Source organism: Ornithorhynchus anatinus, chromosome X1, assembly GCF_004115215.2.
Source record: "Ornithorhynchus anatinus isolate Pmale09 chromosome X1, mOrnAna1.pri.v4, whole genome shotgun sequence".
NCBI classification, from domain to species: domain Eukaryota; kingdom Metazoa; phylum Chordata; class Mammalia; order Monotremata; family Ornithorhynchidae; genus Ornithorhynchus; species Ornithorhynchus anatinus.
The window spans coordinates 43,492,300-43,519,402 of NC_041749.1; the positions used below are offsets into that span (position 1 = coordinate 43,492,300).

At 44.3% G+C, this 27,103-nt stretch overlaps 1 non-coding gene across 1 annotated transcript; it reads right to left on the reverse strand.

The window, feature by feature from the left end:
• Positions 1-16,618: 16,618 nt before the first annotated feature.
• On the reverse strand, positions 16,619-16,756 carry LOC114807132. The gene has a single exon (XR_003755185.1). It is a non-coding gene; the product is annotated as a small nucleolar RNA SNORA7 (small nucleolar RNA).
• Positions 16,757-27,103: the final 10,347 nt, after the last annotated feature.

Here is a 27,103-nt window from a genome sequence, read left to right on the forward strand (position 1 = left end):
CAGCTCCAATTGTTGAAAACCAGTGCCTGGCACATAGTAAGCACTTAATGAATATCACAATTATTATTATTATTGCTTTCCACTGAGTTTGTAAACTCCATGTGAGTGGGACAGGAACTGTTTTCAAACTGCTTATTTATATCTACCCCAGAGTTTAGCACTGTGCACAGCACATGGTAGAGCCTTAATAAATTCCATAATCATCATCACACGGCAGGCAAGGGTGTTGCTGGGATCAGAATCCAGGTCTCTAGATTGCAACCCAGGCTCTTACCACTAGGCAACACTGCTTCCCAATGAAGAACAGAGCAGGAGTCTCTGCTCTACTTCCATGACAGTGGGAAGACCTGTTTGTCTAAAGAACAGTGAGGCCCCTGAAGACTGACCCCTAAGTATTACCATTACTGTAGCATTTATTAGGCACTTACTATTCATTCATTCAGTCAGTTGTATTTACTAAGTGCTTACTTTGTGCAAAGCACTGTACTAAGTGGTTGGAAAATACAATACAGCAAAGTTCTGTAGGGAGGGGACGGGGGGAAGAGCAAAGGGAACAAGTCAGGGTGATATGGATGGGAGTGGGAGGTGAGGAAAAGTGGGGCTTAGACTGGGAAGGCCTTTTGGAGGAGGTGTGCCTTCAGTAGGGCTTTGAAGGGGGGAAAGTGATTGTCTGGTGGGTTTGAATAGAGAAGGTGTTCCAGGTCAGAGTTGGATATGGGCCAGGCATTGGCGGTGAGACAGGTGAGATCGAGGCACAGTGAGAAGGTTAGCACCAGAGGAGAGGAGTGTGCGGACTGGGCTGTAGAAGAGAAAGTAGGTGAGGTGGGGGGCAAGGTGATGGAGAACTTTAAAACCAGTAGTGAGGAGTTTTTGTTTGATATGGCGGTGGATAGGCAACCACTGGAGATTTTTGAGGATGAGGGTGAAATGCCCTGAACATTTCTGTAGAAGGATAATCCGGGCAGTGGAGAAATATGAACTGAAGTTGGGAGAGGCAGGAGGTTGGGATGTCAGAAAAGAGGCTGATAAACTAATCCAGTCAGTATAGGATGAGTGATTATACTAATGGGGTAGCTGTTTGGATGGAGAGAAAAGGGTGGATCTTGGTAATGTTGTGAAGGTGAGACCGACAGGATTTGGTGACAGATTGGGTGTGGGGGTTGAATGAGAGAACTAAATCAAGGATGACACCAAGATTATGGGCTTGTGAGACAGGAAGGATGGTAGTGTTGTCTACAGTGATGGGAAAATTTGGAAGAAGACAGGGTTTGGTAGGGAAGATAAGGAGCTCTGTTTTGGACATGTTGAGTTTGAGGTGGTGGGAGGACATCCAAGTAGAGATGTCCTTAAGGAAGGAGGAGATGAGAGCCGGGAGAGAGAACAGGGGAGGAGATTTAGATTGTGTTTAGCACTGGGATAGATCCATGGTCATCAGATCAGATACAGTCCCTGTCCCACACATGACTCACAGACTAAATATTATTATTATCATATTTGTTAAGTACTTACTATGTGTTAAACATTGTTCTAAGCACTGAGGAAGATACAATTTCATCAGATCTAACACAGCCCCTATCCCACATGGGGCTCCCAGTCCAAGAGGAAGGGAGAACAAGTATTGAATCCCCATTTTACAGATAAGGAAAGTGAGGCCCAGAAAAGTTAAATGACTTGCCCAAGGTGACACTACAGGCAAATGGAAGAGGTGAGATTGGAACCCAGGTCTTCTGGCTCCCAGGCCCATGCTCTTTCAATTGCCTCCTCCAAGTGTGTTTATTTTACACATTAATAATAATAATGTTGGTATTTGTTAAGCACTTACTATGTGCAGAGCACTGTTCTAAGCGCTGGGGTAAATACAGGGTAATCAGGTTATCCCACGTGAGGCTCACAGTTAATCCCCATTTTACAGATGAGGTAACTGAGGCACAGAGAAGTTAAGTGACTTGCCCACAGTCACACAGCTGCATAACTGACAAGTGGCAGAGCCGGGCTTCAAACCTATGACCTCTGACTCCCAAACCCGGGCTCTTTCCACTGAGCCATTCTATTCCTATTTATGATTGTTGAATTTCATTTTGTTTTCTTTGTTTGGATTGTATTATTGTTCCGCAGGTCGGTCTGTCTTTCTGTACATGGACTCAGAAACCTTTGTTGACCGGGGATTGATTTCCATATTCATCCAAGTACTTTTTACAGGGCTTTGACCATTGAGGGAGCTTAATCCCTGCTGGTAGCAACAATGATAAAAATAATAATAATAACAACTTCACCTTTTGTGCTTCTGAGCAGGTGTGGAGGCAGCAGAGCTGAGCCCAGTGAATGTGAAGAAGCGTGGTCCTGTATATATTAACCAGCTCACTCCTAATAGGAATTGACATCTTCATTTTCACTGGAAATAACTACAGAATATGATTTGATTCTTCTTGGTTGACAAAATGACACTGCAGAGTACAAAAAATGATGAAGGTGGACTGTTTTAGCATTGTGCCATGGTTTCAAAATTAACCACTGAATTGAACACAAGCAACCCTTAATATGCTCAAGTGGTACAGAGCTTTCCCATCTATTATCAGCAGTCTATATGAGAATGCCAGTTATTCTCAACCCCCACAGATCCCAGCACAGCATCCCAAACATCGCCTGCCTGAAGGGCCCTAGTTTTTACAGAGCGGACTGGCCTGTGGTTGCTGGTAAATGTCAGACACCAAAACATTTTGTGCAGGAAAGATAACCACTGCGAGGGACTCTAGCTCCCATTTTAACAGTGCAGTAGGACCGCCCAGGTCAGCATATGGGCCCACGAATCTCGGGGCCTGAGTTTTAATTTCGGCTCTGCTTCTTACCTGCTGTGTCACTTGACTTCTCTGGGCCTCATTTTCCTCATCTGCAAAAAGAGGATTCAATAACTGTTCTCCTTCCCACTTAGACAATGAGGCATGTGTGGGACAGGGATTGTATCTGATCTGATTAACTTGGATCTACTGCAACAGCTTAGTACAATGCTTGCATATAAGTAAGCCCTTAACATATACCACTATCATCATCATCATCATCATCATCATCATCATTATTGGTAAAAGCCACTCCAGTAGGTTGTGAATGCCTGCATTAACCTGTTAACTCCTTGAGGGATTAAGTCACAGAGGGTCATCAGATTGGTTCCACCCTCCCCACCTCTACCATCATGCTTCCAGGGTGTTGGGAATGATCTGGTGAGGAATTAACTCTTGGCAAATAGGGTGAATCCATCCCCAACCCCGTGGGTGGAGCTGAACTCTGGGGGGAATTGAGGAAAAGGAACTTAGTCTTTTTCAGAAAAAGTTAGGCATGAAGTAGAAGTTCTAATACTTGTCCTAAGAGACCTAATTGTATAAGGGTTTTCTTTCTTTCCATTTCTCTCTTTCTTTCTCTCCTTCCATCCTTCCTTCCATCCTTCCTTCCTTCCTTCCTTCCTTCCTTCCTTCCTTCCTTCCTTCCTTCCTTCCTTCCTTCCTTCCTTCCTTCCTTCCTTCCTTCCTTCCTTCCTTCCTTTCTCTTTCTGTCTTTCCATCTCTCTCCCTCCTTTTCCTTCTCTTTCTCTCTCCCTCCCATTCTTTCTCTCTTTCTCTCCATCCTTTTCTCTCTCTTTCCTATTCTTCCTCTCTCTCACTCCATCCTTTACTCTCTCCCTCCCATTCTTCCTCTCTTTTTCTCCATCCTTTTCTCTCTCCCTCCCTTTCTTTCTCTCATCCTCCCTCCCTTCCTCCCCCCTTTCTCTCTCCCTCTCCCTCTCTTTCTCTCCCTCCCTATTTCTCTGTCTCCCTCCCTTTCTCTCCTTTCCTTTTCCTTCCTCTTTCTCCCTCCCTCTCCATCTTTCTCTCCCTCCCTTTCCCTTTCTCTGTCTCCCTTCTTTTCCCTCTCCCCCTCTCCTTCTCTTCCTTCTCTTCTATTTCTCTCTCACTCTACCTCCCTTTCTCTCTCCTTCTCTTTCTCTCCTTTCCTTTTCCTTCCTCTTTCTCCCTCCCTCTCCATCTTTCTCTCCCTCCCTTTCCTTCTCTCTGTCTCCCTTCTTTTCCCTCTCCCCCCTCCTTCTCTTCCTTCCTCTTTCTCTCTGCTTCTTTCTCTCTCTCACTATGTAAATAATAAAAAGGATGGTGAGTGTGGGTCATTTATAAATGTTATTTAAACCTAAACTCATGTTTTCAGAGATTTTTCAAGCAGAATACACTGACTTCCAGGTGAGTGGCTTATTAATCAGCCTTAAAAACCTTCCAGGTGACCGTGCAAACATCCCTCTCATTATTCGGGGTTGTGCCTCTCATTATTCGGGGTTGTGTCTCTCTATGGGTGTTCTGTTTTCAAGCCGTTGGTTTATCTTGCCTGTCAGTGGGTGCAGCCTGATATGGTCATTGGAGCCTCTACAGCTTTACTGGGGGAATTTCTAGCTCCTCACCTTCCTTTCATCCTGGCTAGGATTGGTCCCGGTTTATGGCTATATTGCAGGAAAGCACTGAATTGAGTTCTGGGAGAAAACTAATTCTCTTTTGTGTTATAACAGAGGACAGGGACCATGTCTTTTTGTCTATTGTCCTTTCCCAGCACTTAATATAGGGTTCCACTGTAACCTTGGCGTTATCCTCTACTCATCTCTCTGATTCAACTGACATATTAAATCTGTCACCAAATCCTGTCTGTTCAACCTTCATAACATCGTTAAAATCTGCCCTTTCCTCTCCATTCAAACTGCTACCATATTAATCCAAGCTTTATCCTAATCCTACCTTGATTATTGCATCAGCCTCTCTGCTGATCTCCCTTCCTCCTGTATCTCCCCACTCCAGTGAATAATAATAATAATAATTGTGGTATTTAAGCTTTTACTATGTACCAGGCACTACTGTAAGTGTTAGGGTAGAAATAAGATAATCAGTTTGGACATAGTCCCTGTCCCTGTAGGGGATGTTGTGCCCTGGCTCTGACCCGCCAGAGTTTCAAGGCCAAGGCTGTGTTTTTGCAGTTATGGTATATGCCCTGGACATGTGCAGATTGAGCTGGTAAACACCTTCTCTAAGCTGTTTTGCTTTCGTAGTGATGTCATGCGGCATATAAAGGAGTGGCTGTGGTTAGGCGGGGTGTGGTGTGTCTCCTGTGCCCTGCCGCCACCCAGGGCCGTCCTGTAAGTAACTTCCCCAAATAGACCACTTTTATATAGATCTCACTAAGCCTGACTGGCGTGGTCTGCTTCCTTTTCTGGAATCTGGGCAACTCGACAGCATGTGTCGTTACAGTCCCACATAAGGCTCCCAGTCTTGATCCCCATTTTGCAGATATGGGAAGTGAGGCGTAGTTCACTCTGTTGCCCAGATCATTTTTCTAGAAAACTGTTCAGGCCGTGTTACAGTGTACTATTCCAAGTGCTTAGTACACATTAAGCACTCAATAAATTCCCTTGATTGATTGCACACACAGAACTTAGTTAATACTGTTCCTCATAATGATTCCTTGTGATGTCACTTATTTGAATAACCATCTGCATTGCCATCTGTAGGATGGATAAATTCATATAATTAATATTCTCTGTAGCCTTACTGCAACAATTTAAGAACAGATTCAGTTTCAAAAACATAATTGTTCTGCGACACATTTTAATCTTATCATCTCTAAGAGCTTACTATCATCATCAATGGTATTTATTGAGCGGTAATTCCATGCAGAGCACTGTACTAAGCACATGGGAGAGTACAATACAACAGAGTTGGCAGACCCACTGCCTGCCCAAAACAAGTTTATGGTTTAGAACAACCATAACCAGTGCACTATTGATAAATAGCTATCTGCTATGGCTACTTTAAAAGCAACAGTGTCTTGGAGTCTGTGTAGCCTATTCATTCTATTGTATTTATTGAGCGCTTACTGTGTGCAGAGCACTGTACTAAGCATTTGTAGCCTGGAGGAAACACCACAGGGCTGGAAGTCAGAAGACCTGGAATCCAGTCCCAATTCTGTCACTGACTCACTGTGTGACTTTGGACAAGTCACTTAGCCTCTCTGAGCCTGTTTATTTATAAAATGGGAAAAGGATATCTGCTTTCCCTCCCACTTACACTGTCTTTTGTGGGACAAGCACTGTTGTCTGATCCAAATAACTCTTTTATGCCCCAATTCTTCAAACCATGCTTGGCATAAGTGCTTAATAAATATTCTCAAAAAAAGTCTGTGCAATCTCTTTCTTGAGGTTGAATACGTTTCTTCTGAACAATTACACTGGGTAAGGAGGTAAAATGTAAGAGCAGGATTAAATTCTACTGACTCCATCCCTTCAATTGATTGTCCTGTTCGAGGTAATTGTTTCTTGGTTAAATCCCTAAACGTCATGAGGTCTAAGAATCCCAAAATGAAAAGTCGAGTTGTGTTTGTGACAACTGTTCTCTGAGTTCCTAATCTTTGAGACAAAAGGACTTTGGCTGCTTCCTGCTCACTGCACAATTCATTTAAATAAGAGAAAAGAGGGTGTTAGTAATTCAGTGAGCTGAGCACCATGCTGTTGGGACCACCAGTGTCAAGGCTGGAGATCAATTGCCAAAAGAGAGTTTTACATTCCCAGGCCCTTTCCTCTTTTCATTTATTTAGATGAACTAGCCAATAACTCATCCAGCTGGAGTCAGTGGAGTATGAAGCCTTTTGGACTTGTTTGAATTAAAATGAAATATCGTGGATTAAGTGTGCTTGCCTTTGAGAGCCTCATGATATCGCTTTTTAAAAAAATAATAAACTGAGCTCAGAAACTGTGAAAAAACAACTGAAGCTAGAACCCGAGGTCCAATCTGGAGTTGTTTGAAGTGGGCCAGGATCCAGGTGAAGGAGGATGTGGGGCTGAAGGCTTAGGGGATAGAGCACAGGCTTGGGAGTCAGAGGACCTGGATTCTAATACCGCCTCCGCCACTTACCTGCTGTGTGACTTTAGACGAGTCACTTAACTTTTCTGCACCTCAGTTCAGTCATCTGCAAAATGGGGATACAATACCTGTTCTCCTTCCCTACTTAGGCTGTGAGCCCCATGTGGGACCTGATTATCTGGTATCTACCACAGCACTTAGTATAGTGCTTGGCACAAAATAGGCACTTAACAAATACCACAATTTTTATTAATTCTAGAAATACTAAAGTTGTATCCTAGATTGTTTGTGACCAATTAGTTTGTTTTGGTATTCATTAAGCCCTTTTCCTTGCCCAGCACTATGCTAAGCATGGGGCAGCTTAAAGTTAAGCAGATCAGATACAGGCACAGACTCACACGGCACCCACAGTCTAAAAAGGAGGAAGAACAGCTATCCTATCCCCATTTCATATTCATATTTTATTAGTGTGTTTAGCAGGGAGAGAGCTTTCCAGGCAAATCTGCCTTTTTGGCCAAATTCCTCCATGAAGCCAGCCAATCAGTCAATCAGCGGTATTTACTGAGCACTTTGTGTGTGCAAAGCACTGTACTAAGCACTTGGGAGAGTACAGTACAACAGAGTTGGTAGACACATTCCCTACCCACGGTGAACTTACCATCTAGAACCAATCCCCTTTCCCTAACAACAAGCCTAGTCAGTTTACAGGAGTGAAATGTATTTCTTTCATGAAATGCATATTATTTTTTCCAGCTGAGTCCCACTGGAGGGAGAGAGAGAGGAGACACCAGCCAGTGCCAGAGTGGAGTAAGCCTGCCCTGGCCCACCTCCCTCATATTTCAATGCTAAATTTGGGGTTCCTCACCCACAGTGCCTGGGCTCAACCATGTGCAACACAGCTCCTCAGACTGATTTGTTTCCTGGGCTGCAAGGATGGGTTAGTCAATTACCACCAGAAATGAGGAATATGATGGATAGATCATTTTGGATGCACTCTCTGTGCTTTGGACTCATAAACTCCACAGAAAACCAGGTAAATGGGGCATAGCTTATTAACGAAGAGAGTGAAATATCAAACGTCCTGCCTTGAATCACCAGCTGCGGATGGAGAGTGCTTGCCCACTGGGGTTCAACCTGGCATCTGGCAGGCTGAACTTTAGAGGAGACTCAAACTTTGATTCACAAGCCAGGGAGCATCCTGTGAGGGGCACTTAAATGATGTTGTACTGAGAGGCTCCTCAGATGGTGAGACTGAAGACTGAGATTGAAAACAGAACCCTGTATCTGTGTCAAAGGACTAGATGGATCAGAGTCTTTGAACATCTTCCATCCTCACCGGTGCCAAGAAGTTGCCCTGAAAGGCCTGCCATAGGCATGGCACTGGGCAAGACATTAGGGCTTAAGTTTATCCAAGATGAGTGCTCCTGCTCTCATGAAGCTTACATTCCAGAGTTTCCTGTGACACAGATTCACATCCAGAAGTCACAAAAGACTAGGCCTCAAAATACACCTAGGTATGATCATTTCTCCGCATTTCAACTGTGTCTTTGTTCTGCAGCTTGATCCACATCCCACTGTCCCAATCAATCAGTCAGTGGTCTTTACTGAGCCATGCACTGCTTTTCACTGCTAAATAGGAGATATTAGGTTGGACACAGTCCCTGTCCCGCATGGAGATCCCAGCCTTCCCTCTCCCCACGGCTGGGTTTGCATGCCCTACATAGTTTCTTCCCCTGTGTGCATCACCAAATAGGTGTCACAACTGATACCCAATGACTATCTGACATTACATAAAATAATGTCAGTAAAAAAGTTTGAAATTCTTTTTTTTATACTGTTTGTTAAAATCACTGTCAGCAGTTGACAACCCTGTAGCATGCCCAATCTGTAGGCTGTAAGTGGTCAGGGATCACATCTAACAACTCTGTTATATTTTCACAAGTGCTTTGCACAGTGCTCTGCACATAGTAAGTGCTCGTTAAATAATGACTGATAGATTGAAACAAGGGAGGCCTTCCCTGGAATGGAGAGGAGCCCAAAGATTGCCACTCCCCAGCAAAAATCTGCTACTGCTCTCCCTCCTCTTCCTCCCTTTCCTCCTCCTCCTCTTCTTATGGTATTTGTTAAGCACTTACTATGTACCAGGCACTCTACTAAGCACTGTGGTAGATATATGTTGATCAGGTTGGACACAGTCCCTCTCTCACACAGAGCTCATAGTTTTAATCCCCATTTTACAGATGAGGTAACTGGCGCACAGAGAAGTTAAGTGATTTACTTAAGGTCACATAGCAGACAAGTGGTGGAGCTGGAATTAGAACCAGGTCCTTCTGACTCCCAGGCTCGTGCTGTAGCCACTAGGCCATGCTGCTTCTCCTCTTCCTCTTCATTTACTTCTTCCTCTTCCTCCTCCATCTCTACATGCTCCTCTTCCTCTTCTTCATCTTCTTCTTCTTCCTCTTCCCAATTCTTGTCATCCTCCTTCAGCACTCAGAACAAGGTTCCACACAAAGGACTTAACAAATATCAGAAGTATCAAAAATGAATAAACTGTTATGGTTGGGTAGATGGAGGTTTTTTAAAAAAATTTAATGGTATTTGTAAGCACTTACTATGTGCCAGGCACTGAACTAAGCACTGGAGCAAATACAAGATAATCAAGTTGAACACAATCCATGTCCCACTTGGTACTCCCAGTCTTAATCCCCAAATTACAGATGAGATGATTAAAGCACAGAGGAGTTATGTGACTTGCCCAAAGTCACACAGCAGACAAGTGGTGGACTAGGATTAGAAACCAGGTCCTCTGACTCTTATGGCCCCACTCTTTAGTAATAGTAATTGTGATATTTGTTAAGCACTCAGTGTGTGCCAGGCACTGTACTAAGCCCAGTGTGAGCAGGGATTGTCTCTCTTCATTGCTGAATTGTACTTTCCAAGCACTTAATATAGTGTTCTGCACACAGTAAGTGCTCAATAAATATGAATGAATGAATGAATGAATACTAAGAGCTGGAGTACCTGTCCCGCATGGGGCTTCCAGTCTAAATACCCATTTTACAGTTGAGGTAACTGAGGCACAGAAAAGTGAAGTGATCTGCCCAAGGCCACACAGCAGACAAGTGGCAGAGCTGGGATTAGAACACACGACCTTCTGACTCCCAGGCCCATGCTCTATCCACTATGCCATGCTGCTTCTCCTTCCACTAGGCCTCGCTGCTCCTTGGAGAGGAGAGTGAGATGGGGAAAGGGTCCCTAATTCCAAGAGAGTACGTGCTGTCCTCTGGATCCAAATGGGGTAGAGGCAGATTGCAATGGTTAGCTGATGGACAGAAAAGATGGAGTTCATGCCACCTGCTTCAGAGCTTTGTGAAACATGGTCTAAGACAGGTGTATGATTCTCCTTCAAAATGAATGTGTTCTACAGCAAAAGGCTATGAAGGACCTTGTTAGGAGATCTAAGCAATTTTCTTATTGTCACCCAACATCATTAATTTTGGTGTGTGTGTGTGTCTGTGTGTGTGTTTAGAATAATGACTTTTCTATAAGCCAAATGGGTAAGTGTTAATGGGTTTCCACAGGCAAGGCTTGAGAGCATTGTAAATCACCTTGCTTAATGGACTTTGGAACCCCACTATCTGTTTGAAAATTTCAGGGTTTCTCAGGGATCCAATCAAGTGCTGCTTCCCAAGGAAGGGAAGGAGAAAGCAGGGAAGGGAAGAGAAGCAGCATGGCTCAGTGGAAAGAGCACAGGCTTGGGAGTCAGAGGTCATGGCTTCTAATTCCAGCTCTGCCACTTGTCAGCTGTGTGACTTTAGGCAAGCCATTTAACTTCTCTGTGCCTCAGTTCCCTCATCTGTAAAATGGGGATTAAGACTGTGAGGCCCCACGTGGAACAATTGATTACCTTGTATCCTCCTAACACTTAGAACAGTACTTGGTACATAGTAAATGCTTAACAAATAACTTTATTATTATTATTGTTAATAATAATAATAATAATAACTGATAACACTGTGAACAAATAACTTTATTATTATTAGTATTATTATTATTATTATTGTTGTTAATAATAATAATAAAAACTGATAACACTGTGAATGACACTATTAATGTCTATTGTGTTTTGCAAATAACTTTCTCCTATAATAGTTTACCACGAGTCCAGATGCCTTTCTTCTGAAAAGTTACCAGGATTTGCTAGAATAACGACTGTCAAGGTACATCAATTCCCTCTGGAAATAAAACCTAGCAGGCCAACATTCCAATAAGTAAGGGAATGATGGGGGAAGAACATTACTACCCCAAGTCTGCTGTCAGAAACCTGTCACCCTGGATCTTTCTCTTCACGGCCAAGGTGTTGACTCTACTCTCCAAAACGTCTGTCTTCAAAGAGCTTTAAGCTTGAATAAGATTGTTGCTCATGGCTCATGGGTCGCCAGGACTTCTATCAGGTCATCATTATCATTATCAAAGGTATTTATTGAGCGCGTACGATGTGCAGAGCACTGTACTGAGCATTTGGGAAGAGTACAATACAACACAGTAGGTAGACAGGCTCCCTGCCCTCATTGAGTTTACAGGCTAGAGTTGGAGACACATATTTAAGAAATAATTCATAATATGCAATTTAAACACCAGAATGTAAATGGGGTAGAAGGTGGGATGAATATTAAATACCCAGAGGTCACAGATCCAACTGCATAGATGTCTAAGAAGGGAGAGGGAGCTGGGGAAAAGAAGGCTTAATTGGGGAAGGCCTCTAGGAGGAGATGTGATCTTAATAATTCCTAGAAGACAGGGAGAGTGGTGGTCTGGTGTATATGGAGGGGGAGGGGATTTCATGCCAGAGGGAAGAATGTGGGAAAGGGGTCGGGGCAAAATAGACAAAATCAGAGTGCAGGGAGTAAGCTGGTGCTAGAGGAACAAAGTGTGAAGGCTGGGTTGTAGTAGATCGGTGAGGAAAGGTAGGAAGGAGAAAGATGATTGAGTCCTTTAAAGCCAATGGTAAGGAGTTTATGTTTGATGCAAAGGTCAGTGGGAAGCCATTGGAAATTCTTGAGGAGTGGGGAGCCATGGACTGAACTTTTTTTGGAAAATGATCCATGCAGCAGAATGAAGTATGGACTGGAGTGGGGAGAGACAGGAGGCAGGGAGGTCAGTGAGGAGGTAGAGGTGGTAGTGGAAGTGGAGTCCAATAAGTGCTTCGATCAGCTTGGGAGCAATTTAGATGGAGAGGAAAGGGCTAATTTTAGCAATGTTGTGAGGTTAGAACTGACAGGATTTGGTGACAGATAGAACACGTGGGTTGAATGAGAGAGATCAGTGGAGGACAACTGTGAAATAAGGAGATGTTGATATTGACTACAGTGATGGGAAAGACAAGGGAAAGACAGGGTTTGGGGAGGAAGATAGGGAGTTCTGTTTTGGACATGTTAAGTTTGAGGTGTTGGCGGATCATCCAGGTAGCCATGTCCTGAAGACAGGAGGAAATGCAAGACTGCCAAGAAGGAGAGAGGGCAAAGTTCGAGGAGTAACTTTGGGACTCATTTGCATAGAGATGGTAGTTGAACCCATGGGAACTGGCTTCTTCCACATTAAGAATGGGGCAGAAGAAGAACAACAGGAAATCATTACATATGATACCCAAATCTACATCTTCAGCCCTGATCTCTCTCCCTCTCTCCAGACTCGCATCTCCTTCTGCCTTCAAGACATCTCTATTTGGATGTCCTTCCATCACCTCAAACTTAATATGTCCAAAACAGAGATCCTTATCTTCCCACCCAAACCTTGTCCTCCCCTTGACTTTCCCTTCTCTGTAGATGGCGCCACCATCCTTCTTGTCTCACAAGCCCATAACCTTGGAGTTATCTTTAACTCCTCTCTCTCCCCCTTTCATTAAACGCACATATTCAATCCATTACTAATCTTGTCCCACCTTCACAGCACCGGTAAAATCCACCCTTTCCTCTCCATCTAAACTGCTACCGTGTTAATACAATCACTCATCCTATGCTGCCTGGATTACTGCATCAGCCTCTTACTGACCTCCCAGCTTCCTGTCTGTCCCCACTACAGTCCATGCTTACTCTGCGGTTCAGATCATTTTTCTGCAAAAATTTTCAGGACATGTCACCCAGCTCCTTAAAAAACTCCAGGGGTTGCCCATCCACCACCACAACATACAAAATCTTCTAAGCAGTTGCTTCGAAGCACTCCACCACCTTTCCCCTTCTGATCTCCCCTTGCTTCTCTCTCCTAAAACTCAGCCCATGCATTTTGCTCCTCTAGTGCTAACCTTTTCGCTGTCCCTCAACCTCACCTATCTCACCGCTGACCCCTAGCCCACATCCTGCCTCTGGCCTGGAACACCCTCCCTCCCCCAATCCAACAGACAGTTACTCTCTCCCCCTTCAAAGCCTTATTGAGGGCACATCTCCGCCAAGGGGCGTATCCAGATTAAGCTCCACTTTTCCTCATCTCTCACTTCCTTCTGCTTCACCCTGACTTGCTCCCTTTGCTCTCCCCCCTTCCCAGCCCCACAGAACCTTTGTACATATCTGTAATTTTATTTATTTGTATTGCTGTCTGCCTCCCTCAGTCTAGATTGTAAACCCATGTGGGAAGAGAATATGACTGCTTATTATTGTACTCTCCCAAGAGCTTACTACAGTGCTCTGCATCCAATAAGTGTTCAATAAATGTGATCGAATGAATGAATAAATGAATGAATATGGCTACTTGAACTTGATCTGGACCCCACCCCCAGCCCAGGGTACTAAAGTACAGATCCTTATTCTTTATCAGTTCCTTATCTTTAATGTATTTCAATGTCTGGCTCCCCCTCTAATCTCTAAACTCTTTATGGGCATGGATAGTGTCTACCAACTCTATTGTTCTGTACTTTCTCAAGCATTCAGTACAGTGCTCTGCACATAGTAAATGCTCATAAATATCATTGGTTGATTTATTAATTGCAAAAGAGGAGGAAAGACAGCCAGCAAGAAATAGAACCATGGGATTAAATATAATTGGGTAAGGGGGTTTATTGAGTATGCCTTGGGGGTAATGCTCTCTACAGAGTGCTTAGGAAAGGACAACAGAAAGAAGAGACATGTTTCCTGTCCATTAGGAGCTAACTGGAACACAAGTCCCAAAGAAACATGCCCAGGGGAGGTGGAAAATGGATCTGGGGTATAGAAGAAGGAAAAGGGGGAGCAAGGTGGGGGTGATGGGGGAGAGAAACAGCAGGGATCAGGGATTGGTGATTCTCCAGCAGGGACAGAGGGAGGTGAAGGGAAGAGAAAAGAGAGAATAGATATCATGAAATTGTCTTTTGGTCTCAAGTGTCTGCTGTGTGACCTTGGGCAAATCACTTCACTTCTCTGTGCCTCAGTCCTATTATTGAGTCCAATGTGCAGTAAGCCAAGGTGGTATAGTAAGAAATAAAATCTCTACTACTACTTCGACAAGGTTACTTGCTGGAAATCCCTGCTCTGCCCTCATCCGGACAAACCCTCAGGGTTACTTAAAGAGGGTTCAGGTGCCAGATTCTAGCCCTTGGAAATCTTTACCTTCTTGGGAAAGATCTCATCTATTTTGCCTGACCTTACCCCACATTCTGCCTCTAGCCTGGATCACCCTCTTCAAAACCTTACTGAAGGCAAGTCTCCTCCAAAAGGCTTTCCCTGACTAAGCCCTCCTTTCCTCTTCTCCCACTCTCCTCTGCATCACCCCAACTTGCTCCCTTTATTCATCCCTTCTTCCAGCCCCACAGCATTTAGGTACAGATCTGTAAATTATTTATTTGTATTGATGTCTGTCTTCCCACCTCTAAACTATAAGCTTGTTGTGAGTAGGGACTGTATCTGTTTATTGTTGTATTGTACTCTCCCAAGTGCTTAATACGGTGTTCTGCACACAGTAAGCTCTCAATAAATACGATTGACTTACTGCTTTCAGAAGCCTCTGCTGAGACCCCTCAAGTCTCCCCTCTGCAACCACCACCACCCCTCCTACTTGATTCTCACTGTTGCTCACTCTCCCAAAACGGCAAAGGAAACATTGCGCAGCAAGTGGCTGCTTCTCAAGAGCTGCTGATGCCTCGAAGAGACTGCTCGCTTCTCTCCTTCCCCTGTGACATCTCCCTCTGGCCACTCAGGTTCCCATCACCTTCGGATGACCAGGCTAGTGTGCAAAACATTCTCACTGGACCCTTCCCCTGCCTCTCCCGACTTTGACTCCAGGTCTACCTCCTCCATCCTACCTGGAACTCACTCCCCCTCCACATCCGTCATACCACAGATCTCCCCACCTTCTCAGCCCTCTTGTGGGAGGTTGATGCAGCTACCAGGCAGTGTTATTTCATGAGCACGAACAAAACTCCAATGATTATGCCATAATCCAAAGCAGTGATGAATCAAATCTCAATTAGGCTTTCTAATGAATGGCCTGAGCATGGACATCTAGAAAGGGAGATTGCCTCCTGGTACAGTAATGGCCTGAAATCCTTACGGTTTCTTCATCTTCTGGTGGGAACTGAGCTCATCACTCGAGAGATGTGAATTAAGGCAGAATCATTTTGCAAGATTTAGGGCAAATCACTCCTCCAACAGGGCCATAATCGAAACAGGCTCCTCTCCAGAGAGCAATTCTTTGTTTCAGTAGCCTATGGTGTGCTGTCTACTTCTGGTGAAATGATGACAGCCTCGTGTCCTCCCTGAAGACACTGTCAAGGAAGAGGCAGAGCCCAGTCTTTGCCCTGCAGTAGCAATGTATGAAGGAGACAAGATAAGGCAAAATCCTGCTCCACAGACTGCTGTGAAAGCAGAGTTCCTCTCAGCTAAGAGTGGGACAAGATCTCAGCATGGCCTTAGTGGAAAGAGTACAGACCTGAGAGTAAGAGAATCTGGGTTCCAATCCCAGCTCTGCCAACTGTCTGCTGTATGAGTCACTTCACTTCTCTGGGCCTCAGTCTCCTCAATTATAAAATGGGGATTCAATACTTCTCCCTCCCCCTTAGACTGTAGGACAGGGCCTGTATACAGCCTAATTACCTTGTACCTAATTACCCCAGTGCTTAATGCAGTGCTTGGTGCATAGTAAGAGCTTAACAAATACCACCATTATTACTACAATAGGGACCTCTGAGATGGTGGAGGCAAAATTCACTTCCAGTCACCTGATTCAAAAGAAGGATTCAGATTCCCAATCAGCTGTGGGACCCTAAGAGTTAAGGGGTAGAAGCTTGGGGCTCAAAAGAGCCTCTGGGACTCATGTGATCCACCTCTCCCTCTCTCAAATTGGGTAGCTCTTTAACATTATCAGATGGGTACCTAGAATACAGAGACATAAAAATTGCCCTGACTGGTTCAGTCCAATCATTCAGCCAGTCCAATTTTCAGTCTCCCATCAGTGTCCACTGGATACTTGGAGGAATCACATGATTAGTATAATATCAACGTGAGAAGCACAGTGGCCTAATGGATAGAGTATGGGCCTGGAAGTCAGAAGGTCTTGTCATGCTGTCAACTTGTCTCCTACCTATAGCGACTCCACGGACACATCTTTCCCAGAACCCCCCACCTCCATCTGTGATCATTCTGGTAGTGTATCTATAGAGTTTTCTTGATAAAAATACAGAAGTGGTTTACCACTGCCTTCTTCCACACTGTCAACTTGAGTCTCTACCCTCAACTCTCTTCCATGCCGCTGATGCCCAGCAGAGGTAAGTGTTAACTTGTAACAGATTGCCTTCCACTAGCTAGCCACTGCCCAAGCTAGGAATGGAATGGGTATGCCTCTGCTTGACTCTCCTTCCCATAGCTAAGACAGGTAGAGTATTGGAAACTCTCCAGATGCGATCCTGAGAGGGGGAATCAGAAGGATTTGGATTCTAATCCCAGCTCTGCCACATACCAGCTGTGTAACTTTGGGCAAGGCACTTAACTTCTCTGTGCCTCAATTATCTCATCTGAAAAATGGGGATTAAGACTGTGAGCCCCATGTGGGACATGGACTCTATCCCACCTGATTAGCTTCTATTCGCTCCAGCACTTAGTGGTCCTTAGTAAATGTTTAACAAAAACCATAAACCCCTCCCACAAAATGTATTAAGTACTTCCTAAATGCCATGGCACTTTGCCTAACTCTGGGGTAGATATAAAATAATCTGATCAGTCACAATCTCAGACTAATACAAGACTCACAATCTGAAAAGTAGGGTGAGCAGATATCTTAATCTGCTCTTACAAATAAGTAAACTGACAGAACAATGAAATGACTTGAGTTAGGTCACAAGGCAGGGCAATGGGAGAGCAGGTTTAGAATCTGAGTCTCATGATGTTCAGGCCTGTGTTTTTGCCATAAGATCATGTGATGGTGGTCCTCTTTAACATCCATTCTCAGTGATGCTCATGGTACATCTACCATCACTATTTTCCCCTTTAGTAATCCATTGTGAACTTCTCATCCATGAATGTGTCCAGGCTCCTTTTAACCTACAGAGCCTGCACAGTTTCCTGGGGTAACACATTCCATATGCATATCAACTGCTGATCAAGATGTGTTTCCTTTCATTTCGGTTAAATCTACCACCTTCAGGTTTGAAGAGGTGATGATTAGTAGGGTGATATTTGGGGGAAATCATTCTGGGTTTGCTCTGTCCATCTCTTTCAAGGTGTATCACCTTAGTATTATGTCTCCCGTCAGTCTTTGCCTTTCCAGGCTGGAGTCCTAATCTTTTCAGTTGTCTTTCCTTCTTCAGAAGCTTCCCTGTTCCCTTCACCAGTGTGGCTCCCTGTCTCTGAATCTTCTCCAACTCTTCTGTGACTTCCTAATGCACAGTGACCCAAATTGCACACAGAGTTCAAGATGTTGGTCAATCAAGTTGTAAGTAAAGACAAAATGCTGCCCTTTGTTTTGTTTCCTAATTCCTTACTGGCCACTTTGGAGCAGCTTTTTTATTTCTCCAGGGAAGAAGCTAAAGGAATCAGAATTGGCAACATGGGACTGGAAACATGGGAAGAAGCAGCATAACCTAGTGGAAAGCACATGGGCCTGGGAGTCAGAGGACCTGGGTTTTAATCCCAGCTCTGCCACTTGATTGCTGTGTGATCTTGGGCCAGTTCCTTAACCTCTCAGTTACCTCATCTGTAAAATGGGGATTAAGACTGTGAGTGCTATGCAGAATATGGACTGTGTTCAACCTGATTACTTTGTACCTACCCCACTACTGAGTACAGTGCTTGGCACATAGTAAGCACTTAACAAATACCATAAAAAAAGACTGCAAGTTGACTAGATCTAACCCTGTTTAGGGATTCAATGAAGACATTTTAAGCTTGGATAGTGACTGGATTTTCCCTAAGCAGACAAACCCAGAACAGTTCCTATACCTTCACTCCTCTCTAAACTAGAACATTGTTTTGAAATTGTTCTGCATGCCAGCAAGCAGCACATAGGAGGGGCTGGTTCATGGCAACATCAATGGGCAAACTCAGGGAAGTGGAATGGAGAATCCCAGCTAAATGTCAAGATTCCAGGACTTGAAACTCCCCTACACATGGTAGGCACCCAGTACAGTACTCTGCACAAAGTAGGTGTCCAGTCCAGTGGTCTGCACAGGATAGGTAATAACCCTAATCATAATAATAATAGCATGTATTAAGTACTTACTATATATGTGTCAAGCATTGTTCTAAGCCCTAGGGTAGATACAAGTTAATCAGATGGGAGAAAGTCTCTGCTCCATGTGGGGCTCGCAGTCTAAGTAGGAGGGAGAACAGGTATTTGATCCCCATTTTACAGTTGAGGAAACCAAGGCACAAAGAAGTTAAGTGATTTGCCCAAGGTCACAGCAAGCAATCGGTAGAGCTGGGATTAGAGCCTCTAACTCCTAGGTCTGTGCTTTTTGCATTAAGTCATGTTGCTTCTCAACATGGCAGGTAGGTGTCCAGTGAAGTACTCTGTATATGATAGAATCACAGCAAAGTCCTTTAGTCTACGCCTCTGGCCATAGCTGCTGCCAATGATGATGAGAATGGGAATCATTCCATCAGTAGCACTGATTGAGCACCCGCTATGTGCAGAGAGCTGGACAAAGTGTTGACAGAGGAACAGCAGAAGGACACTGGATCATTCCTGCCCTGGAAGACTGTACAACCTTAATAGGGAAAAGACAACTCAAGATTCCCCAAACATGACTGGAAGAGGTCAATCAGTATTGACAAACTTACAAAAGACAAAAGTGCAAGAACCACAATTCATTCAGCGATGCCTCCATTTTCTGCAGCAAGCCTGAGGGGATTGGCTTGAGGTTATAGGGTGGGTTCATCTGAGAGGGCTTCCTGGAGGAGGTGACCTTTGGGTGGCAGTTTGAAAGAAGTAAGAGATATGAGTGAGAGGGACCTCTGAGGTGCCATCTAGTCACAGTTTTATGGACAAAACACTGAAAATATCATTTATCTTAATGCACAGATTCCAGCAAAATTAACAGTTTACATTTTGGGCCAGTATATGGGGAATGGGGAGATTGGTAGCATGTCAAACATTGAGAGTTCTGAAAAACTGAAACAAATCCATAAAAACCATGAGGTTCTAAATAATTATTTGACTGCCTATACTTTACTACAGCCATACCCTATTCAAAAGAGCCAATGCTATCCTATTCCCATATTTAAATTTGCCACCAAATTCCATCAATTCTTCCTAAACAATATCTTCAGAATCCACCCGTTCCTCAGGATTCCATCTGCCACTATGATGGTCCAAGCACATGTCATATCCCTCCTCAACTATCACATCAGCCTCCTCACAGGCCTCCTTGCCTTCAGTCTCTCCCCTCTGTGGCCCAACTTAATAATAATTAATAAATGTGGGATTTTTGAAATGCTTAACTACATGCCAAGCACTGTACTAAGCACTGGGCTAGATATAAGATAATCAGGTCAAAGACAGTCGTTGTCCCACATAAGGACTCACAGACTAAGGGGGAGAGAGAGCAGGTATTGAATCCCTATTTTACAGCTGAAGAAACTGAGGCCTAGAGAAGTAAAGTGACTTGCCCAAGGTCACACAGTAGGCAAGTGGAGGAACCAGGATTTGAACCCAGGTCCTCTGGCTCTCAGGCCCATGCCTTTTCCATTAGGCTATACTGCTTCTGGATCATTTTTCTAAAGCACTGTTCTGCACACACCTCCCTAATCCTCCAAATCTCCAATGGTTGCCCATTCCTCTCCGCATCAAGCAGAAACCCCTGACCTTTGGCTTTGAAGCATTCAGTCATTTCTGTCCCAACTACTTATCCTCACTCCTCTAACACTACACCCCTGCTCACATGCTTAGCTCAAGTCAACCTATACACTATAATCTCATTTTCATCTCTTCGCTGGCCACATGCTCACATCTTCCCTTCTTCCTGGAACTCCCTCTCAACTTCACATCCAGCTGACCCCTGTTCTCCCCATCTTCAAACCCCTTGAGAAAGCCTATCTCCTCCAGAAGATCTTTTCTGATTAATTTCTCCTCTCTCCACCTCATTTATCCCAAATGCTACCTAGACAATTCCACATCACCTAAGCACTCGGATAGTCATAATACACTGCAATTTATGTACATACCTTTAAACCGTTTGCTTCCTCTTACAATTTAATTTTAGTTTGCATCACCACCACTAGATTGTAAGCTTCTTAAGGGCAGGGATCATGTTTACTAACTCTCTTGTACTCTTCCAAATGCTTAGTGCAGTGCTCTGCACAGAATAAGGACTCAATAAGAATTAGTAATTGATTGGTTGATGGATATAGACACTTAAGAGGAAATGGTGTTACTTGGTTGCTTTTGCTTTAATGATATGACTACATCTTGCTAATGTCATCAATCAAGCAATGTTTTTTATAGAGCACTTACTGTGTGCAGAGCACTGTACCAAGTATTTGGGGAAGTACACTATAAGAAGAGTTAGTTAACAAGCTCCCTGTCCACAAGGAGTTCAGAGAGTCTCATTCTCTCTACTGTTCTCTCTACTGTTATGGCTAATGCCCCAGTTCACACAGGTATTACAATCCAACAGAGCAACAGCTACAGACTCCTTAATGGCCTCCCAGCTCCAACCTCTCCCTGTCTTTGGCCAATCCTGCACACAGGTGCAGGAATCAGCTTTCGGTGCAGGAATCCACTCTCTGAAATGTCAATCCAAATCTATTCCTTCCTCCTCAAAAACCTCCAGTGACTCCCCAAAGCTCCAGCAAGATTAGATGATTGGCGTTTCACTGACTCTTCCACTTTTATTATTCCCTTTTCCCTTCTTAGTTTGATCCTTGGCTGCAGACAACCTGCTTCCCAAAGCTCTAGTCCAAAGGCTAAAGATGAGGCATTTCCTCACTGAAGTAATGAGCCTGCCCTTGGCGGCCGGGGGTAGGGGTGGGGGGGTGGGGTGGGGGCGGTACTGAGAAGCAGCCCGGATCTAAATGCCAACATCAAAGAAAAAAGTGTTTAATACTCAGAGAATGTGGGTTTGGGCTCGCAAATGTCAGTAATTGGCATTTGTTTTGATTCATCATCTCTCCAGATCAGGTCATTCACCTGAGGTCACTACTAAGGCGACATGCTTAGTAATTAAACTAGAGTCTTTGGGATCCCCAACGTAAACTACATCCTCCTCTTCAGCCTCCTCCTTTCCCTTATCCCTATCCTCTGCCTACTCTTCCCCCTCTGCCTTCTCTTTTACTTTTTCTTCCTCTTATTCCACTTCCTTCCCTTCTCCTTCCTCTTCATCATCTCTGTCACCTCCTTTCCCTCTTCCCCACCTTATACCTCTTCCTCCTCCTCTTTCTCCTCCTCCTCCTTTTCCTCCGTCCCATTCTCTGCCATCTCCTCCTCCTCCTTTTCCTCCATCCCATCCTGTCTTCTCCTCCTGCTTTTCCTCCATCCCATCCTCTGTCTCTTTCGCCCCCCACCTCCTCTTTTACTTCTTTTTCCTCCTCCTCCTCTGCCTCTACCTATCTCTCCATTTTATGGTATTTGTTAAGTGATTATTATGTGCCAGCCACTGTACTAAGTGTTGGGGTAGATACAAGCTAATAAGTTTGGACACAGTCCCTGTCCCACATCAGTCTCACAATCTTAATTCCCATTTTACAGATGAGGTAACTGAGACAAAGAGAAATGAAGTGACTTGTCCAAGGTCACACAGCAGACAAGTGGCAGAGTTGGGATTAGAATCCAGGTCGTTCTGACTCCCAGACCCGTGCTCTATCTAATAGGCCCCACCCCCCCACCCACCCTTCTGCCTCCTCCTAGCCCTTCTGCTTCCCCTCTGCTCTCATCCTTCCCTTCTCCTTCCTCTCTGCCTTCTCCTTTACCTCTTCCTCTTCTTCTTCCTACCCCTCCTCCTTTCCTTATTCCTTCACCTCCTCCTTCCCCTCTGTTACTTCCTTCCCTTTATTCTCCTCTGACCCCTCCTTCCCTTCTGACTCCTTGAGAGAGAGGTGGGGGTGTCAATGCATGAAGCCTATGACCAGACTGACTACCAGTCCTGGAGGGGTGACAGCAGGAGGAGAGAGACCAAGGGAGAGGGGGAGAGAAAAAATTGGGAGGGGGGAGAGAGAGACACCAAGAGATAGAGTTATATAAATAGAGGTGCGGGGGAGGGAGTTTGGGGGGGGTGTTGTTTTTTATGGATCTGGGTGAAAGCCTAAAACACAGCATGTTCAGACCTCTATCAGAGGGAGCCCCAAGCTATGGGTAATGGAAAGTCTTGAGAGTTGGGAGTCCTTCCTGGGGATTCTGGGTTCTTGGGACACTTTATTAATAACAATAATAATGATGGTATTTGTTAAGCATTTACTATGTGTCAAGTAGTCTTCTAAGCACTGGGGTAGATACAAGGTAATCAGGTTGAACACAGTCCCTGTCCCATATGGGGTTCACAGTCTTAATCCCCATTTTATAGATGAGGTTACTGAGGCCCAGAGAAGTGAACTGACTTGTCCAAGGTCACACAGCAGACAAGTGGCGGAAAGAGAATTAGAACTCAGGTCCTTTTGATTCCCAGGCCCTTGCTTCATCTCCTGGGCCATGCCCATACACCGCTGCTTCCTCTGCAGTCACGAGGACCAGCTCCACATCCAGCTGCCCTCTCCTCCAGCCCCATCTGCTACCACAAGAGGGATGGTCCTAGGATCGCCTGGCTCAGGGCCTATGGCCCCCACCATCCTCACCCACACCCTGTGCCTCAGGTGGACCCAGAGACCAGTGGGAGGGGCATGTCTGGGGTTAGCCCATTCCTGCCAGAATCTGTGCTTCTGCCCTAGCCCCCAAACCTGCTCCAACCCTAACCAGGCCTCTGCGGCCTCAAATTGACCCAGTTCTGCTCCAGATTGCAGAGACCTGGGAAACAAGACACCAAATTGCACAGAAGCTGAACTAGCAACTTAGCTGTCAGTCGCCAGTGTGCAGCAGGTTATTTACTTTATTGATTTTTCCCATTTTTCACCCTTTTCTAGACAGTCTCCAGGGCATGAGCACAATCACATGAAACTAATTTAAAAAATTAAACACCGGATACTACAGACAACAAAGTGCAGGGCAGGGAAACACCACAGGAATCATCTAGAATAAGAAGCTCAATGGCCACCCCATCAGGGAGAAAGAATGTGTCTCAAGACCGGTAGCTTGTTAAACCTGCCCTCTTCCTGGCACTGGAGGAAATAATTCCAGAGATAAGGACCCTTCTCTGGACTAGTACAGTGGTTAGTACAGGCCAGTTAATTTCCCCACTGAAGGAGAGTTAGCATTTGGATTTTGACACTCACCTTCAACTTTTAAGTATGTGGGTAGGTTCAGTGGCAAGTTGTGAGAGGCAGCAAGATGAGTAAGGAGGCTGACACATCACTAAAATCCACCCTTTCTTCTCTATCCAAACTGCTACTATGTTAATACAGTCACTTACCCTATCCCTCCTAGATTACCGCATCAGCCTTCTTGTTCACCTCCCAACCTCCTGTCCCTCCCCACTCCAGGCCATACTTCACTCTGCTGCCCAGATCACCTTTCTACAGAAACATTCAAGACAAGTCACCCCCCTTCTCAAAAGTCTCAAGTGGTTGCCTATCCACCTCTGTGTCAAACAAAAACTCCTCACCATTGGTTTTAAAGCTCTGCAACTTGCTTGGTGACCTTTTCAAGTCACTTAATTTCTCTGTGTCTCAGTTATTTCATCTGTAAACTGGGGATTAAGATTGTGAACCTCATGTGGGACATGGACTCTGTCCAACCTGATTATCTTGTATCTACCCCAGCATTTAGTACAGTGTCTGACAAATAGTAAGGACCTAACAAATTCCAGTAAAAACAAAAAATGGTCAGATACCCTGAGCCAAATCGGCACCAGTCCATCCATAGAAACAGTACTAATCAATCAGTGGCATTTATTAAGCTCTTAATATATGCAGAACACTGTACTAAGTGCTTGTGAGAGTACAATATGAGTGAAAGACAAGATTCCTTACAATACATTTAGAACAAAAACGTAAGTAGACATGATCCCTGCCTTCAAGGAATTTAAAATCTAGCAGAGGAGATAGACATTAAAATCAATTACAGGAAGGATGATGGTAGTTATAGTATTTGTTGAGTACCTACTGGACTTGAAGCACTGTACTAAGCACTTGGGAAAATGCAACAGAAGCACAAGACACATTCCCTGTCTTCAAGGAACTTCTAGGCTACTATCCCTAGGATTACAGGGAGAGAAATGGCCAATCCAAGATGATTGGCCACTGATTTCCACTGGAGAACCCCAAGCATGGGTTTAGGGTCACAGACCTCTCCTGGTAGCATTTCCCCCTTCCCATTTACACTTCAAAGCACCCAGGAGAAACGGCCAAAACCATGGCTAGGAGTGCTTGGCAGAAAAGAAAGACAGAGCCAGACAGGACAGGAGACGTCCTTGGCCTGAAATGCCTTTTTGGAGTTGGAACAGGAATTCAAACCTGCTTGGACCTCTTCAAAATTCAGGGCTGGGGGTGTTTGACTCACTGATCCTGCTACTCCCATTCAAAGTCCAATCAAAATCCTGCAGCAAAAGAGGTGTCAGATCCACTTACAGCTCAAAAACCAACTTCAAACAAGAATGCTTTCAGAGAGACTTGTCAGGGCTTTGGAAGAACATACTTTTATGCTGCAGAGGGCTTAGTGTCTGGGCCAGAAATGAGAGCCTATTCTCTGACTCTTGGCAGATTTTCTGTACATAGACTTTTCACCCATTTGGAGCCTGACTTGGGGTTGAATATGAACAGTGCTATTTATTCATTGGTGGCTTGGTAATCCTCATCAGCCATGTAAATGAGAGAGATTCCCTGAACTCAGGGTCTCAGAAAACTCAATTTGGGCTTGTGGAGAAACAGATAGTCACAAATTAAGATGTTAATACTAGCGGAGAATGGAGTCTCCAGGACCTTTACTGTCTTTCTTCCCCATCTATTACATACTTCATTCACCAAACCAAAGTAAGGTAGAGAAAAATCCTTCCAGCCGACAGGTTTGTTCGAAATCACTTGTGAGGACGTATATACATATGAGAAATTATAGCCAGTGAATTGGGAATAAAAAGCTTACAAAAACTTTTCCCTTTCAGATTTTGCATTGGAGATAGCTGAGCGGTATCTGTAGCTACTTTTACTCAATCAGTCAATCAATCATATTAATTTAGTGCTTTTGGGGTGCAGACCAAAGTACTAACCACTTGAGAGAGGACAGTGTAACCAAGTTGGTAGGCACAGTCCTCGGTCACAATGAACTTTCAGTCTAGAATCTAGTTTACTGACACAGAAGCCAGAATCTAAGGAACATAACTTGAATCAGCACTGAAGTTCAACGCTCACTGTTCTCTAGACTGTAAGCATACTGTGGGCAGAAAATGTGTCTACCAATTCTGTTGTATTGTATCCTCCCAAGTGCTTAGTACAGTGCTCTGCACACAGTAAACCCTCAATAAATACCATTGACTGATTGTTTCTAGACAGATTGTAGACATATCCTAGGAATAGCAATAGAGTTACAAGTTGCCTTTTCTTTTGCTTCCCTGATTCTCCTGGCTCTACCTTGGATTAGATTAGGCAGTTGTTTAAATATCATTATCCAAAGAGGCAGAAATTGGGAAATTCAGGGAGGCTTTTTGTTTTAAAGTTTAAAAGTTGGAGTTAACTAACCAAGTGGTATTCTCCATGAATTAGGAGAGTTAAGATGGAAACCTGAGAGAGTTTCTCTCGAAACTTTCAAGCAGGCCAACTTTACTGAGGGATCTCTTTAAGATAATTCTCAAGAGGTTAGCTGAGAAGCTGCAAAATTATTAATTAGAATATATGCTTTGCCAAAGTCACCTTATGTGACACTTCAATAAATGCATCAATCAATGATATTTATTGAGCATCTACTGGGTACAGAGCACTGTACTATGTGCTTGGGAGAGTAAAGTATATCAGAATTGGCAGATATATTCCCAGCCCTCAATGAGCTAACAGTCTAGAGAAAAGTCTACAATCTGGAGAGAGATGCCCCTCAGGGAGAAAGGGACTTGGATGTAGGCTGGGGTCCCTTCTAGTCATTCATACCAGGGTACCATGTGCTCTGCACGAATTTATCCCCCATTGTAAGCACGGGAGGAGAATACAGTGGAGGTTAAACAAGCCGGTACCTGCCCCTCAGGAGGCTCATAATCTAGACTGGGAAGTCAAGGCTGAGGAGCCATGAAAAAACTGAAATGACAAACACTAACAAAGATAAAAACACAAGATCAACAATAAATACAAAATGGGTGGAGGCTTATGTAAAATGGCTTCTAGTGCTGAGGCGAGGGAAAGAGACATTGGCTTTTTGGGTCTTCTAGAGGCTTAAATGGCCCCTTCTCAGAGAGAAATATGCACTGTGGTAGTTTTCTTCTGTTGCGATGAACACCCTTGGGATGTCTAACTGACTATTTCCCCTCTGCATTCAGATCAATCTCTCCATCCCTATAACTAATAGGCCTTCCTCACCCTTGACAATTCCATTGTTCGGAAAGGAAAGAATCAAGCCCAGACAGCGAAGTTAACCTCGAAGAGCAGAATTTGATTCTATCATAATGGTATCGTTAGCTGAAGGCAGCTTCCGTTAAATGAAAATCTCTCTCCAGAGGAAGGTAATGTCTGTTTCCCCCCAAGCCCCCAAATTCCAATTAAAAT